Here is a 10,085-nt window from a genome sequence, read left to right on the forward strand (position 1 = left end):
AAAAATTCCCCCCCCCCCCCCCCCGCGGTGACGCAATCTCCCCTGACGTCATACCCCCTGTGACGTCATACCCCTCCGGTGACGTCATACCCCCGCTCGCGGCACCCCCCCGCCCCTCACACCCTCTCGGAGGACCATGGGTTAGAACCCCTATAGTATACCTATTTATACTGTTTTCAGACTATTTCATTACTTTCATATATATTCCCATAGAGTATTCATATTCTATGGGAGTATTCCCATTGACTACGGTACGATTGGACATAACCAATCGATGATAAGAATTATCTTGTGAATTACTAGGTCAAACCAATCATTACAATCTATGTCCAATCGTATCGTGGTCAATCGAAATTCACTCACATTTTATTCGTATTGATTATTACTCGTTTTTAAATATGTTATTTCAGATACGTTTCAGAAAGGACTCGCAAAATTAAAAAAATCCGAAATCTTCACTAACATTAATATAGATATCGATGAAATAACTGGGAGAAAGAAGAGAAAAAGAATCCAAAAAGGAATTATTTCTTCTAGTGACGAAAATTGCGACGATGATATAGAAATGGAAAAATTTCCTTCGCCTCCAAAACAGGTTAATAATAAATCTAACACCACTGTGTCTACACATTTTTCATCACTAAGGAGTCATCAATCTTCTTCAAAACCTCAATGCCATGAAGTAATAAAAAAGTACGGAGGTAATAAAAATCAGTCTTCCCATGATTCATTGTCTCAGTCTCCGCTAAAGTTTATTCAGCAAAGTAGACAAAATCAGTTATCCAATACAGTTTCTGAACTTTTTTTCACGAATACCTCCTAATTGCTCCTATGAAGAACAACGGCATTCACCGTATCGTATATCAAATACCTATTCACACACTTCTTCTATGAATATGCAAAGTTCATCCACTTGCGGAAATAATAATATATATTGGCATGATCATTCACCGAAAAGAAATGTTTCTTATAAAAAATTACATAATGGTAATTAATAACAAATTTATTATATACAGAAATTGAGGAAACACGAAAGAATAAATCCATACAAATGATTTCAATTTCTAGTATTTTATTCTTTGCTTTTTATTTTCAAAAACTATATCTAGTTTATTTGCCTTTTTTTAGGTGAAAGTATTACACAATTAAAAATACTGATAGCAAAATCAAACAATTTTATAAACAGATGCTTCGCTGAAACAAAAATAGATATTCATAAAATATTAGAAAACCAAGAAAATATTTTAGTTCGACTCTCTGCGCTGGAAGGCCATAATTTTGCATCTGTTATACATAATAACTGTTTCATCTTTTCCTTTAAAAAATGAAGATGATCTACAAAATTTAGAAGATAATCTTCTTCTACAAGATTTTCGATCTGCTTTGGTAAGTTAAAATTATAAAAAAACCCAACTTTTAATAATAATTAAAATTGCTTTGTCCTATCCTTTTCTGCGTTCAGAAAGGCACTATTTAACGCTATGAACATTTTGTTCTTATTGTCTGCTGAAAATTGAATAAGGACGGAGCACACTCATAGCGCTAAATAGCATTTTCCCGAGCGCAGCCCCAATAAAAGCCATAATGGCAAAACACGAGCTAAATGCGGGTTCAGATGAAATTTGTAACTTATTTATTGGCAGACTACTAACAGATTGTTCATGGGATCGTTATTTATATTTATTACAGATAAAATTAATGTAAAAAACGTAGCTTTTAATCATTAAATATCAATTTATAATATTAAATTTTTCCAATACTTTTGTATAACATTATAATAATTAGAAATTATCATTTTTGTATTTTTAAATGCAGATAGAGCAGTTGAGAAAAATAGGAGGCCGTAATGTCAAGGACACCGTTTATAATTTGATGAAAGAAGTATTTACTAATGATTTAGCAGCACGATTTTCATGGCTTGGTCTTAAAAAGAAAAAAGAAGTTATGTATTCTTCGTCTGTCAAACATTCTTATAAAAGTCGTCCATTTGAACCACACCACCACGAAAAAAGATATAATAGAGCATATAAAGGCATGGGTGAGACATGCACCTATGAGATGTGTTAGAGAGTAAGTCCATTAATTTCTTATTTTTATTACAAGTTGTCTTCTATTTTTCTATCCCTAGTTTTTTTATCTATGACTAAGTTTACACGACAACTTAAAACCGGTTTAATTACTACCGTAGTTAGTAAACTCTTGAATCCGATTGGAGTATATTTCTAAATCTAAAAGAATATACCAATCGGATGCAAGAGTTTATTAAATATGGTTGTTACTAAACCGGTTTTAAACTGCCGTGTAAACTTAGGCTATGATTTCTTATGCATTTTTTTCAAGAGAATTATGTTGCAAAATCTTTCCACGATTACCAGTTTTTTATTAATGCCAATATTTCTTTCAGGATTAATAGAAACACAGCCACACGAGAAGATACTATAGAGACAACTAATGACAGTTAAGTACATTAATATATACTTAAACATTAATGAGTATAATTTTTTTATATCTATTCGCTATTGATTTCTTTTTTATTAACTTTTTCGATATTTTTCATTGGCACTATTTTTCATTCTTATACACACACATTCTACACATACAGACACAAAAATACTCACATATATTGCTAAACCTTACTTGTTTTTTATAAATCCAAATATTATAAACGTATTATTTAATGTTCCTTAAATTTTAATGTTTTTATAGTGCATTATTACTTTTATGTTGGTTATTCATGTTGCTCAAGAATTTGTTTGACGTTAATGCACACAATATTATAATATATCAACGTTAATATATGTATAAAACCAATATTATTAGAATTATGTTATATTTATATTTGCATTCTTTTATATTTAATTTTATATATATAGTTTTCAGTTTTATAAAAACTCTTTAAATGTGATATTTTTACTTTAAACAATTATATGTTCTGTTACATATGAATTTTTTGTTATATAACTGAGTACATATGTATGTATATACATTAATAGTAATAACAAAATATAAGAAATCTATTTAAAAACATACTATATTTATTTCCTCTTTATAACAACTCATAGATATATAATAAAAACCGTTGTTTTTTTATTTGTAAAAAGAATGAATGATATTTCTGTAAAATCAATCTTAAAGTATAACTTTTTTTACAAAAAGTGTATGATATTCTGTTTAATAATTATGAATTTTGCATATGTATCTATTTTTCATGATTTAAATTTTGATTATTCTTTTCATATATCGCAGACTACACAAATTCTCCAAGGTATACTCTAGAGACGTGGGAACGTCTTCAGGATGCATTAAGGGAGACTGTAACCTTTAACTTATGCTACAAGCTGTAAGAAATTGACCAATCGTAGTCGACTATTACTAGAATATTTAACTGCCATTTATCAATTTTTTTTACAGCTTCCCTTACAGAAAAGTATCACTAGTCAATAATAAATTGGCAGTGATTTTATCACTAGTTGCTATAATAACTAGTAATAGAATTATTAAAAATCACTGCCACTTTATTATTGACTAGTGATACTTTTCTGTAAGGGTTATAGCATAGTTAAAAGTTATGGTCCTTATAAATTGGCCTTCAGGATGTTTTTTGGAGGCATGTGCTATCTAAAATTGAAAACAAATTTTTACAAATAAATAAAAGCAGAAATGATAGATATCTGTGACATTTATAAAATATCTCTGTGACGTAAAAAACATGTTGCATGGATATCTCTATCACATCGCATTATTTGTTATGTTACATGGATATTACTTAAGTACATCACAGAGATATTATTTTTATTGTGATGTGATAAAAGGCGGACATTGCGATATCTCCGTGATATTGACAAAATATCACTTTGCCATTTCAAGATATCCCTGGGATCTAGGATATCCCTAATAAAATGTAACTGTGATATCACAGTGCTGTGCTATATGGGAAGCAACATTAAACAATGTAAATATAATATAGTGTAATACTGTAAATTAACCTCTTAATGTAATTAAGATACAAATTAACTTTTATACAAATTAACTTTTTGATATAACATGCAGGCAGATTGTCACTCGCAGCTTTATTTGTGTCAGCAAAGATTCTCACATCTCAGAAACTAGTGGTGTATTCTAAAATGCATTACAAAAATTGTGACAACTTTAATTGATCGACTATACGCACTGTAATTGTAAATGTTGTTAGACTGATTCTTTTGGAACAAAAAAGTTAATCGAAAGAATAAATTGATACAACAACATCTACAATTACAATACGCACATATATAAATTGCCTATTTTATGAGAATATTAGTTACTTCTCTGATATTTATTCATTCTTTATATTGATATTTGTTTATTCCTTACATTTGTACATTACTTCTTTCCATTTTTATCTCGCTTGCTTCTTTCACCTTGCAGGTTTCATTTTTTAGTTGACGATGATGATAAATTGATTATAATGTGAAAAACGAAACAGTGAATAACATTTATGTAGCCCAGACAGCATAGAACATCCATAGGACATCCATTTCATGTCAGTTTTACGTCCATATATCCAGGGATATGAAATGGACGTCCACAGAACATCCGATTTTGAACATGAAATGGATATCCTCATCAGTATATCTTATAAACTTTTGATGTATGTCCAAGATGAAACAAAATTCAGAATATGTTAAAGAACGGTTTTATATATGTTTGTGACGATGCCTTACACGCATCGTCCCTAAGAACAGCCAACACAACATCCGTTGGCTGTAAACGGCGCTAAGCGCCAAACAAATAACACAAACATAAACATGCGCCACGCCTAAAGACACGTAACGTCAACAAACAACATCAAATGTAACGAGACGGTATATAAACCGTGGCCGAGAAATAAGCGGAGAGACCGATCCGGACCGCCGACCGAACTCGATGCTTCAGAGCGGAGAGCAAGGTATCCGACCGTATCGTTTCTACCTGCCCGTCACCTTCCGAAACCCCATCGACGAAATCGACACCTGGAGATTGTGTGTTCGCTATCTCCATCAAGCGCTCTTGATACCGACTTCGCCGTCCTCTCAGGATCCAACGACCGGCCTACGAGTTCGTGTGTTCGCGAACCCGATCGAGTCCTCTCGGTACCGATCGTATCCTAACTCCACGAGCAAGCATCCGAGCCAGTGTGTTCGCTGCGCCCGATCGAACGTTGTCGACACTTGCTTTATTAAATACGGCGATACGCGAGTCGCCCGATATATCGCGGAACGTGCTGCGACACGTCAAGATCCCGTGTACCGCCGGAACCCCGCCGCTAAACGTCAGTTCGCCTTACGATTCGCGGATTTCACGCGCCGTGTCTCTTGCGAAGTACCAGCTTCGCGCTATTCGCTCCGCCTACCGAACCGCGAGACTCGACCAAGCAAAACCGAGACCCGATCACTGCTGCCGTCTCACGCCGAAACACGCGTAGCTCACGCCGTTGCTCTGTATACTAAAGATCAAATAAATTGTTATTTGTTATTATTTGCTGGTGTCAATCATATATCGATCCTTGACTCCGACGAGCGATATTCCCGGCGATACGACCAACAACCAGCGCGAGACGTACGGTTGTTACATGTTTTAACGGTTTATTCAGACAGCACACAATATTTATGATAAAGATTCATAAATATTTAATTTAAATTATTAAAAAAAAATATTATATAAGTATTTTATAAATATTTATATACATAAAGAAAAAAGTATCAAAATCTTTATTAAACATATTATTAAAATAAAGGCTAAATATTTTATACAATATTTGTAGTAAATAAAAAATAAATATTCGTAGTAATATTTTCTAAAAATAAATATAAATATTTGTAGTAAATATTTCTATAAATATTACACATGAAAAAAACAAATATAATTATTCATAATTATTAAATTAATGAAGAAATAAGAAAATCAAAATTTAAATTAATAATGTATACTGAAGAAAATTCTTTAAATCAAATAAATATGTTTTGTTAAATATAATTTCTTAACTTAAAAAAATCTTTGTTACACTTTAAAAAACATAATAAACAAAAAGTAATATTTTTTTTAAATTTGTAAAATAAGCTGTAAAATTATGAATTTCTAGAAAAAAATGATCTTCATAAAAGAATAAAATTTTTAAATGTAAAAATTGTTTAAATAACTATTTGCTTGTTTTAAAGTAAATAAAGTATAAGTAAATCATTTTATAATTTTAAATAAATTATTTTTTGATATTAAAAATATTTTTTGGGTTTCAAATTAAAGTTTCTTTTATTATCAGTAAACAATTTATTTAAATTTACAAAATGATTTATTTATATATTTATATTTATTTATATATATTTATATTTACTTTTAAAACAAGTAAATATTTTTTAAATATACTTTTTAAATACGTTTTAAACACATACATTTTACATTTAAAAGGATCTATTTTCCTCTTATAAATGAATACTTTATTTTCGTACATGGATACAATATATCCCAGATAGCAAGGTGACGTCTAAAGACGTCATTAAGATGTCATTAAGACATCATAGACGTCTTAATGACGTCTCAATAATGTCTTTTGTTACCTGGGATGTATACAATACAAAGCATCTCTCAATCAAAGTGACAGTGGCACTGTAGGTAAAGTAAACGACTCAAGAACCAAAGGTCTCAAGTTCGAATTTCGGCAATGGTAAGCAAGTTTTCGAAGCACAATTTAACTTGAATTAAATAGCGTGTGAAACAATATAAAATGAAAATTAAAAACATATATTTTAAAAATTTAAGAAAAGTTTAGGAAAAGAGAAAAAGTATATAATTGTATATTTTAATATACATTTGTTGTACATTTTAATATATGTACATAATTGTATATTTGTATATTTTAATAAATATTTTTATAATATTTATGATATATAATTTATAATATTTATGAAATATTTTTATAATATTTATGATAAATATTTATGATCTATTGAAGCTAAGGTCATAAAAATATTTGTGAAATATTCTGATAAATATTTATAAAATATTCAAATAAATTTTATAAATATTTTGTAAATATTTCATAAATATTTCGTGCTATTTGAGTATATATGTTTCATCCTTTTAATTTACAAGTTACAAAATTATCTTGTAAATTACAAATCCGAATGCTACTTTTATATGTCCATTGAACGTCTATCGGATATCCTGTGGACATGTCGAGGACTTTAGCATGTCCTCCAATTTCATAAAAGGATATCCCACAAACGTGCATTGAATGTCCGAAGGACGTAAAACGGATGGCTTATGGATATCCTCAATAGCCTCAAAGGACATCTTAAGGATATCCATAGGATATAAAACTAAATTACATAATATCATTAAAAAAAATATTATTTAATTACATAATATTGTTTACATAATAATAAACATATATACGGGGTAATTCACTTGTGATATGGTCGATTATCTCGCGAATCGATGATTTTATTGAAAAATTTTTCCAACAAAAGTTGCATGGCTTGAAGGGGGACATATGATGAAAATGTGGACTTGACCTTGAATGACCTTGTCAAAATCAGGTCAAGGTCATTAATGTTTTTTTTTCAACAGAGACCCCTATTTTTTATTATATATTCTTGTAGCTTATCGAGAGAACTTTCCAAAATACTATAATAAAGTTTCATTGAGTACTTTCCGAGTTATGGAGCTTGGAAGTTACAGTACTACCGCACAGTGAATCGAACTGTGTAAAAATGTGGACATTAACTCAAAAAAATTTTTTTTCGAATTAAGTTTCACATTGCAAATTTGTTTACTTGGTACATCATAAAAATAACATATAATCCTCATTTTCCAAAATATTGTTCCAATCTGTGTGTAAAATGACCATAAACATTTCGAGTGAGATAATTCTCGATTACCATGAATTAAGTTGTCTACATTCAAGGTAGTGTATTTCTTTCTAGTTTGTATATTATCAGCCCAACTTTTTTTACATATAATTGACTATTCTTTGACTTAAAAAATATCCATATTCGAATAAAAAAACAACATATTTTGAGGTTTGACAAGCAATTTTGTTATGTCATGAAGAAAATTCTGATAACTAAATAATAAATTAACTTTCAAAAAGATCTTAAAATATCTTAAACTTTTGTTAGTCGTTCTTGATTAAAGGGATATTCTACTTTGTGAAATGACATGTTTCAGCTGCAACTATCTGCAATTTTGAGAAATATATCTATTTATTGAAAGAGAGGACTCAGTAACTATTTCAGTATACACACACACACACACACATACACAGAATGACTTACTTTAATCGAACCAAGCATATATCTCGAAAAATATGGAAGATACGGGAAAATATTTCAAACAAAAGTTGTATGGTTCGGAGGGGAACATAAGATGTTGCAATTGGCTTGACCCTGGATAGTCGTTTGAAAGTCACGCGCAGGTCACCTTCAATTTCTTAAATGGAAACCTTCATTTTTCACTGCATATTCTTGTAGCTTACCTCGAATCTTTCCAAAACACTCTAACAAAATATTTTTTCATTAAGTATCTTTCGAATTAAAAGGCTTCTAAATTGTAATATTGTTGCCTTTAGCATTGGTACCCAAGGTGTTCGACCGATGGTTGAAACATTTTGAATGTTGTTCAGGGTCATTACCTTGACAATATTTGTCAAGATCAAGGCGATTGTAGGCTGTTTCTAATATTTTCATTTCTTCAAATTTTACAGTAAAAACAAAAATAATAATTTAAAATCATGGGATAATATGTGGAGTCTGATTGACTCTAAAGGATCATATGAAGATCACAATGCTATGATTATTAAAGAAATGTATTAATGGGATTTCACACGTGTGCTTTTTTGTGGCTCCGACGAAGCATTGTAACCTTCATATGATCCTTTAGAATCAATCGGACTCCACATGTTACCCCATGATTTTAAATTATTATTTTTGTTTTCACTGTAAAATTTGAAGAAATGAAAATATTAGAAACAGTCTCCAATCGCCTTGACCTTAACAAATGTTGTCAAGGTCATGGGCCTGAATAACATTCAAAAGGTTTCAGCCGTCGGTCGAACACCTTGGGTACCAATGCTAATGGCAACAATATTGGGCGCATTCAGTAGAAAAAGCGCTCAGTGAGCAATCAACGATTATTGGTTCTTGCTATTAAATCCCTAAATCTAGACCAATTACATTGACAAATTACTCAACTGTTGTGCAACTGTTGAGTCTGCTGAATGCAGCCATTGTAACTTTAAAGCCTTTTAACTCGGAAGATATTTAAGGAAAAAATATTTTATTGGTGTTTTGGAAAGCTCTCGAGGTAAGCTACAAGAATATGCAATGAAAAATGGAGGTTTCTATTTAAGAAATTGAAGGTGACCTTCGCGTGATTTTCAAACGATTATCCAGGGTCAAGCCAATTGCACCATCTTATGTTCCCCTCCGAACCATACAACTTTTGTTTCAAATATTTTTCCGTATCTTCCATATTTTTCGAGATATTTGACTGGTTCGATTAAAATGACTCACCCTGTATATACAGGGTGTCCCGCATAAGAAGTCCAAGGAAAAAAATATAAATAAAGCAGATAAAAGTGAACAAATATTGTAGAGGTCATTTTTCAAACAAATACGTAAAATTTCGAGATATTAATTAAAATAGTTGGGCATATCAGAGCGTGGCGGCGCGGCAGGCGAGATATACGGTTCGTCGTGGCCAGCGAAGAAAAGGAACGATTGCTCGCGGGTCTATCACGCAGTGTCAGATCTAAGACATAGTCCCCACCTCTGAGCCTATAAGATAGGCCCGCGATCAAATGTCCACCAGAACTAATATATAGCTAGAATACGTCGGCGTGAGTAATGGAATTTTTGGTGTCTTTTTTTAAACAACCACGTAAAATTTCGAGTTATTAAATAAATATTGATAGATAATAATATCAATGTATAGGGTGTCTCACACTTTCCTCTGGTCATTTTGTGGGAACGTAAAACAGGTTGCGATGAACATAAAAGTCCTATACCGTTTTGCAATATTCGCAATAATTATCGAGATATTAATTCTAGAAAATTTATGAATGATCATAT

The 10,085-nt window shown here is 31.0% G+C and overlaps 1 protein-coding gene and 1 long non-coding RNA gene across 2 annotated transcripts in view; one reads left to right on the plus strand and one right to left on the minus strand.

Annotated features, from left to right (window-relative positions):
* Window positions 1-10,085, minus strand: part of LOC116851959 (serine protease snake-like) — a 192,607-nt gene that overhangs the window by 26,726 nt on the left and 155,796 nt on the right. The window lies entirely within an intron of this gene.
* Window positions 336-2,838, plus strand: LOC116851961. The gene is made up of 4 exons (XR_004379675.1): window positions 336-595; window positions 1,129-1,386; window positions 1,816-2,070; window positions 2,405-2,838. It is a non-coding gene; the product is annotated as an uncharacterized LOC116851961 (long non-coding RNA).

Source organism: Odontomachus brunneus, unplaced genomic scaffold (genome assembly GCF_010583005.1).
Source record: "Odontomachus brunneus isolate Ranch 3 - 2012 unplaced genomic scaffold, Obru_v1 Obru_scaffold_197, whole genome shotgun sequence".
Classification (NCBI taxonomy): domain Eukaryota; kingdom Metazoa; phylum Arthropoda; class Insecta; order Hymenoptera; family Formicidae; genus Odontomachus; species Odontomachus brunneus.